Source organism: Impatiens glandulifera, chromosome 8 (genome assembly GCF_907164915.1).
Source record: "Impatiens glandulifera chromosome 8, dImpGla2.1, whole genome shotgun sequence".
NCBI classification, from domain to species: Eukaryota; Viridiplantae; Streptophyta; class Magnoliopsida; order Ericales; family Balsaminaceae; genus Impatiens; species Impatiens glandulifera.
The window spans coordinates 15,632,169-15,640,713 of NC_061869.1; positions in this window are offsets into that span (position 1 = coordinate 15,632,169).

The window sequence follows — 8,545 nt, forward strand, 5'->3', positions numbered from 1 at the left end:
ACATTTTAGAGCTAACAATGTTTCTTAAGGGAAAGAAGACTTTAAAAATCGATGTCTTTATCGGTTGAATGAAGATAAGCATACTTCATAGCCTAGATATAAGACACGGTTGGTTGTAAAAGGCTTCTCGCAAAGAAAATGTATTAACTTTGGTAAGATCTTTGCTCATGTGGTGAAAATGTAATTTATTCATGTGGTTCTTAGTTTAGCAGCTAGTCTTAATCTTGAGGTTGAACAAATGGGTGTAAAAATAATCATTCTTCATGAAAATTTAGAAAAAGAGATATACATAGAGAAACTATAGAGTTTTCAAGACAAAATGAAAGAATACTACATTTGCAAAATAGTGAAAAGTCTTTACAGTTTGAAACAAGCATTGTGACAATGGTATCGGAAGTTTAGTTCAATTATGGTTGAACAAGGGTACAAAATGAACAAGACCAATCATTACGTTTTTGTGCAAAAATTCTCTAATGATGATTTTATTATTCTTCTGCTTTATGTAGATGATATATTAAATGTTGAAAAAATATTTCTAAAATCAGTGAGCTAAAAGAGTCTTTGTGTAAGTCGTTTTCCATGAAAGAGTTGAGACCAGCACGTCAAATTCTTAGGATTCAAATTATCCGTGATCGAGATAATAGAAAGTTGCATTTGTCATATGAGATGTACATTAAGAAAGTTCTTCGACGCTTTAATATGACCGAAGTTAAAGTGGTGAGTATTCCTTTAGCTTCTCTCCTTAAGTTTAGTTATATTAATTGTCTTTATATTGACGATGATAAGTTGTCTATGAAGAACATTTAGTATTCTTCAACATATGGTAGCCTTATGTACGCTATGGTTTGTATTAGACCTGATATAGCGCACATTGTTGGTTTGAAAATTTGTTGGTTATTTTTAGGGATACGTTCTGAACGGTAAGAATCTGTATTTTGAGGTTTCTAAGTCAGTCCAACAAAAAATCAGAATTGCAAAACTGGTATGGTTGGTTGATCTTGTTTTTTCTTGTATTTGTTGTTATTTATCAAGATTGTTGTGTTATCTTGTTGCAATATATTGATCTAGTTTTGTTATATCTAGACTGGACCACTACTTGTAATCTTGTTGATGATAGTAGATTGTTAAGTGATCTATTCAGTCCCATAGTTTTTTACTCTCGGTTTTATTGTAAGAAATCTACAAGATATCTGAATGTTAGGTTTAGAGAATGAGAAACCGACTGAAGAAAAAGTGATGGCTCTTAGGGTGCCACCTACCCCTTTTGTATATGATTAACAAAATATTCGCGAGATTCAGTAGTTTGTTCGTGTATTAGCTTGTATGTTCGCGTGTATTCCAATCGATCGGTTCGTAGTTCGGTGATTCGCCTGTTATCCTTGAGGATCTTTAAATAGAGAGCAGGTACCAACGGTCGAATCTTCTATAATGACACGTGGAGAATACCCATTAGAAAGCCTCCATAGTACACAGGTACAGCAGACTCTAAGCACCATGATCGTGACCGTACCAATCTGGTAGTGCGTTGAATATTTTTTTATAATTTTCCTACAAAAACAAGTAGTGGGAAGAATATTTGCTTACGTGGCATTAGTTCATTGGTTGTAACTGGTTGTCGTACTGATCTGCACGGAATAGTGGAGCAGGAGTAACGTATAGCTAGTTGATCGTGGGTAGACGGATGCTAGCTTTAACCAACTGCTTAAGCATGCCATTAAGCATGCCATTAGACGTGCTTCAACTAGACTAATAAGTCTAATGAGGTTAGACGCCCCCGTCTAATAGCAGGATCCATTAGACCACCATGTCTAATGGAATTAGATGACACGTCTAATTATGGTTCCCTTCAGACTAATCTGAACGAATTAGACTGCACGTCTAACATTCATCTGTTAGACGGCACGTCTAACTACGTTTTCCTTAAGACTAATCTGAAGGAGTTAGACTGTACGTCTAACTACGCATCCGTTAGACTGCATATCTAACTACGCCTGTTAGACTGCACGTCTAACTACGCCTGTTAGACCGCACGTCTAACTGCGTATCCGTTAGACTGCACGTCTAATTGCGCATCTGTTAGACTGCACGTCTAACTGCGCCTATTAGACTGCATGTCTAACTACGTATCGCTTAGACTGCACGTCTAACTACGTCTGTTAGACTGCACATCTAACTACGTCTGTTAGACTACACGTCTAACTACGTATCTGTTAAACTGCACGTCTAACTACGTCTGTTAGACTGCACGTCTAACTAAATGCGTCTAATAGTTAGTAAGTCTAATGAACCTCATTCAGACTTAGTCTAATTTAGCATGTTTTAATGCACCTGCACAAAGACAATTAGACAGCTTAGATTTCTTCTTTGAGTTTTATACACACTCATCATCAAAATTCCATTAGTAAGAATACTTTGACCCTCACTCAAAATAATTTGACCCAACAATTTCCCCCTTTTTGATGATGATGTTAAAACTTTGCACAATTAAAAGATTATATGAGTAATGTAGTAGATAGCAACAGACTATTCATATACCATAATCAGATAAAAGCATAACTTAACTTGAAATATCATGAATATTTTTCAAAAGAAAATACAAAAACACCTTTCAAGAACATTAACCCCTAAAAACATCAAAAGATCAACATCAAAACAACATCAAAAGATTCTTCCTTCCCCCTAAGTCTAAGGCTAATCTTTTTCTCTTTTCTTTCCCCCTTTTTAACATCATCTGGGAAGGGAATCTACAGCCGGTTCTAAAGATAAGGTTAACGTTGAGTTGTAGGTTTCCCTGTTTCGTTTCTTAGATCTAAGCCCCCCCACCCGAAGAACATAGTCGATGACCCTTGCACCGTTCAGGACTTTAGAAGGATTGGCATGAAACCCATGACCAGGTTCAGTAAGGAGACAACAAAGGAATGTGCAAAGGGGAGTTTCATAACCGAAAATCTTCTTTCGAGAGGAAATCATTCTAACCAGATTGTTGAAGAGGAATTTCGACCAGTTGATGGCTACACCTCTTGTGATTGCCACCATTATTTCAAAGACTTTCGTACATTAGATGTAGGAAGAGTACTTTGCAGGAATAGATTTATAGATGATGTCGTTGAGTAAGGCATACTCAACCTTCACACAGTTACTCTTCCCGTGATACTCAATAGGAATGATTTGCCCTTCGAAGACATGATCTGAAAAGACAAGCGTCATTTCATACAGAATTTCATTTGAGTAAGAAGGAAATTCATGGATTCCTTTGGTTGGAAGTCTGAAGAACATGCCGAATGTTTCTTCAGTGAAGTAGATTTTTTTGTTAAGTACATTCGCACGAATGTACTTATTGTGATAAAAGATAGTGATTTCAAAGAATTCATGAACTGCTTGTTCGTGATAGATATAGTGAGGACGAAGAAACTTCTTCAGCCCAGAAGCTTTCAATGATTCAAACATTTGAACCATTTCAGGAATCATTAGAGTTGAAACAGACTTGAAGTCTATTTGCAAAGATTTTGGAGAAGGAAAAGTCATTTTGGCAAGATGAACACAGGATTTTGGCGATTAAAATTCTAGAGAGAGAATCAAGGATTTAGGAGTACTCAACCATTTTAGTGACACCATTCATTAAATATAAGAGAGCCTCCGTCAAAAAATTTAATGATTATACCAACCGTCAAAAATTTCAGAAACCTATTCTCAAGGGACACAACTATCAATTAATATTAATCATTAAACTGCACTGTTAATATTAAACGTATATAAGAAAGTTATCAGAAATTTTAGTCACTCTTTAAATATTGAGAGACACTTGTCTTCAATTTATTTGAGAAGTGACTGGTTTATTTTTTGCGGGAAAAGTACATAGACAGATACAATGACAAAGGACAGTTGTCCCGATACCTAGAAGATGAAAAGCCTAAGTGCACAAGTAGTTAGACGTTTAAACTACTTTCCACATTCTTCACTTCTAATTGGGAAATTCGTCTATTAGACGTTAACGTCTAATCAAGCTTGTCTTATAAACGTCTAACGTCTATTAGACGCATACGTCTAACCGCGCAGGTTAATTAACCAAGACATGAGTCCCCAAAAGAAGATAAAAACTACTTAAGCAGACATACGTCTAAGTAGTTATACTTCTTAAACTTCTAGTCCATTGGACGTATTGAGACCTTTGTCTTCTTGTCTGTCCAGTTACGTTTTGAATAATATGTTCCCCCTCAGTTTATGCACATAAATCAATCAAGATCAACAAGTCCTAAAATATTTCTAAAGTGAGAAAACTTAGTCTCGAGTAGAGGCTTCATGAAGATGTCTGCAGTTTGTTGATCTGTTGGGATGTATTCAAAACGAATCTGCTTCTGATTGACATGCTCTCGGATGAAGTGATGTCTGATTTAGATGTGCTTTGTCCGAGAGTGCAACACTGAATTATAGGTGATTGCGATAGCACTTGTGTTGTCGTAGAAAATTGGAGATTCTTCAGGCTCAATCACATAGTCCCTATGTTGTTGTTGAACCCACAAGAGTTGTGAACAATAACTACCAGCAGCAAGGTACTCTGCTTCAGCTGTAGACGTGGCAACCGACGTCTACTTCTTACTGAACCATGAGATAAGACGATCTCCAAGGAACTGGCAAGTTCCACTTGTACTCTTTCTATCAATTTTGCACCCTGCATAATCTGTATCAGAGAAACTAGTCAAATTGAAACTAGAATCCTTCGGATACCACAGTCCCACATTTTGAGTTCCCTTCAAATATTTCAGAATGCGTTTAGCAGCAGTGAAGTGAGAAAGTTTAAGATTAGCCTGGAATCTTCCACAAACACCAACAGCAAATTGGATGTCTGGTCTACTGGAAGTAACATAGAGTAATGATTAAATAAGACCTCTATAGGTTGTGACATCTACACTTTGACCACCATCATCTTTGTCTAGTTTACTAGAGGAGCTCATTGGAGTAGGTGCAGCAGAGAAGTTCTCCATCCCAAACTTCTTCAGTAACTCTTTGGTATACTTGGCCTAATTGATGAATGTTCCTTTCTCTAGCTGACGAACTTGAAGACCGAGGAAGAAAGTTAATTCTCCCATCATGCTCATTTCAAATTTTTCATGCATCAGCTTGGCAAATTTCTCACACAATTTGGGGTTAGTTAATCCAAATATAATATCATCAACATAGATTTGAACAAGCAGAATATGAGAATCTTTAGTGAATCTAAACAATGTTTTATCCACAGTTCTAATAATAAAATCATGATCAAACAGAAATTTAGTCAAAGTGTCATACCAAGCTCTAGGAGCTTATTTCAAACCATATAAAGCTTTGTCAAGTTTGAAGACATGATTTGGTAAAGTATGATCTACAAAACCAGGAGGTTGTTCAACATAGACATCTTCATTTAATTTACCATTTAAAAATTCACTTTTCACATCCATTTGAAAAACTTTAAAATTCTTAAATGATGCGTAAGCTAGAAAGATTCTAATTGCCTCAAGTCTTGCTACGAGTGCAAAAGACTCATCAAAGTCGATGCCTTCCTCTTGTTTGTATCCTTGAGCAACTAAACAGGCTTTGTTTCTAATAACTAAACCATCTTCACTAAGTTTGTTTCTAAAGACCAATCTTGTTCCAATGACTGACTGATCAGTCGGTCTAGGAGTTAGAAGCCACACTTTATTTCTCACAAATTGGTTTAACTCCTTCTGCATTGTATTGATCCAATCTGGATCAACCACTACTTCACCAATTTTCTTGGGTTCAATTTGAGAAATAAAGGCAGAATTAGCCATTTCATCCATCAATTGACGTCTGGTCCTACGAGGAGAGTTAGGATTCCCGATAATCAATTCTAGTGGATGATTCTTGTTCCATCTAAAGTTGGATCCAAAGGGATTGGTCATCTGAATAGGTGACTCTGCGACGTCCGAACTCTCAATAGTTTGTTGAATAGAAGTTTGTACGTCTGGTTGGATTTCAACCGGATCATCCACAAGATCAGACAACGAAATTCGTTTATCCAAAGCTTCATCCTCACTTACAGACTCAAGACTCGTCGCTTATAATCTGTTAGTAAGGTCAATGGGATCAATGGAGTTACTCTCAACAGGCTCATCAAAGACGACATAAAGGAATTCCTCAACAGTTTGAGTTCTATTGTTATATACTCTGTAAGTCTTGCTTACTGAGGAATATCCCAGCATGAATCCAGCATCTACTTTAGCATCAAAAGCTGTCAAATAAACCTTTCTATTGTTATGGATAAAACATTTACATCCGAATACTTTAAAGTACGAAACTGTGGGAATACTTCCATAATATAGGTCATATGGAGTTTTATCAAAACGTTTGTTAATTATTGACCGATTTTGTGTGTAGCAAGTAGTGTTAATTGTTTCTACCCAGAACCTCTGAGGTACATCTGATTCAGCTAGCATAAATCTCGTTGTTACCTTCAAAGTCCTCACTCATCTCTCAGTAATGTCATTCTGTTGTGGTGTTCTAGCACTAGACAACTCGTTCCTAATCCCAGACTCCTCGAGATAAGAGGAAAGGTATCTGTTTGTGAACTCAATTCCCTGATCACTTCTAATGCATGCAATATTCAAAGATTTCTGATTCTAAATTCTTTTAAAGATTCTAATCAAATTTTCAGTAGTTTATCCTTTGATTGTAAAAATGCTACCCATGTAAATCGTGAGAAATCATCAATAACAATTAGGGTGAATCTCATTCCTCCTAGGCTCTTTACAGGAATTGGACCAAACAGATCCATGTGTAACAGTTCCAAGCAGCGGTTGGATTGAGATTTCCATTTACTTTTGAACGATGATCTGCCATATTTGCCTAACTGACAAGTAGGACATACCTTGTCCTTAGAAAACTGAAGTTTAGGCAAACCGAATACTAAATTATTTGAACAAATGTTGTTGATGATTTTAAAATTTAGATGGTTTAACCTTTTATGCCATTATCATTTCTGGTCATTCTTGGCAATCATGCACATAGGATTAGATGCTTTGTTTTGCCAGTTCATTTTATAAGAATTTTCTACTCTACTTCCAGTTAACAAAGTATTACCATGTTGATCCTTAACAAGGCATGCATGAGTTTGAAAATCAACTGATAAACCGTTATCACATAATTGACTAATGCTAATCAAGTTATAGCACAGATTGTCAACAAGTAACACGTCATTAATGGTTAGATTACCGTGGATAATCTTACCCTTACCCATGGTCTTACCCTTCTTGTTGTCACCGAAAGTGATCTTAGGTCCAGAGCAATCTGCTATATCGATAAGAAGTCGTCTGTTTCCTGTCATATGTCTGGAACATCCTCTATCAAGATACCATACAGATTCCTCTAGGCCATCACTCACATATACCTACACAAAATAATATTTACAATCGTTTGGTACCCACATTCAATTGGGTCCTCGGTCAATCAGTCCCTTAGAAATCCATATTTGAGTTATTCTGATGGATTTCTCATTTTGTGTTGTGATTAATACGTATGATTTTGACATAGCAGACGCCTTCCTATTAGCCTCTGATCTCTTAGCTTTTGAAGAAGATTTTCTTTTAAAACTCCTTGACTTTGAGTCAGGTTTTAGATTTCCAGACTTGTTGGCTGCGTCTAACTTATTTTTTAGCCAGCTTACAATCGGCGGAACATAAGTTATTTCATTCTTCAAAGCTACCTCTTCATGAATTGGATCAGATTCAATATCAGTCACACTTCCTTTGACAAAACTTATTGTCTTAAGCTTGTCAATTGCTGAGTTTGACTTTTTGCATGACTGGTTTGGATCATCGCTATCAAATCCTAAATCGGATCTAGATCCAGCAGGTTTTAACAGACTAATCTAATATTTGATAGCTTCTCCAGACCTTGTCCAATCACTAACAACATAGTTTAACCTTTTGTTTTCAGAAGAGTGTATTTGGATCTGTTCCTTGAGCATCTCATTCTCGGATGAGATCTCTACTACTTTTTTTCAAAAACATTTGATTCAGAAATTTTGTGTGAAAAAGAAATATTGGCTTCATATTTTACTTTCATTTCATAAAAAGAATCTGATAACTTCTTGTACTCAATAGCCATGTTCTTGAGTGCAGTAGTTAACTCTTCGTTGGTAAATTCTGATGGGGAAGTATCATTTACTTTGGATTGATCGTCTGCCATCAAGCATGTTACAGTTTCAGTATCCTTTTCAATAGGAGACTCCCTTAAGTCGTTGTCGTCCCATTGGGATTTGTTTTCAACACACATGAAAACTTTCTGATTTTTCTGATTCTTCTTGTCTTGAACGTTTCGACCATAGATCTGAATTAGCTTCTCTGAAATTTCTTTAGAGGAGGAGCAGGATTTGATCTCGTAGAATATGTTCATGTTGATCGATTGATACAAGATATTTTTGGCCACATTGTCCAAGTTGTTAGTCATCTTATCTTCAGTTGTCCACTCACATCTTGGCTTCAAAATCTTTATGGGACCATCAGTAATGACACTCCACATATCGCAATCAAGAGCAGCCAAGTGAGCT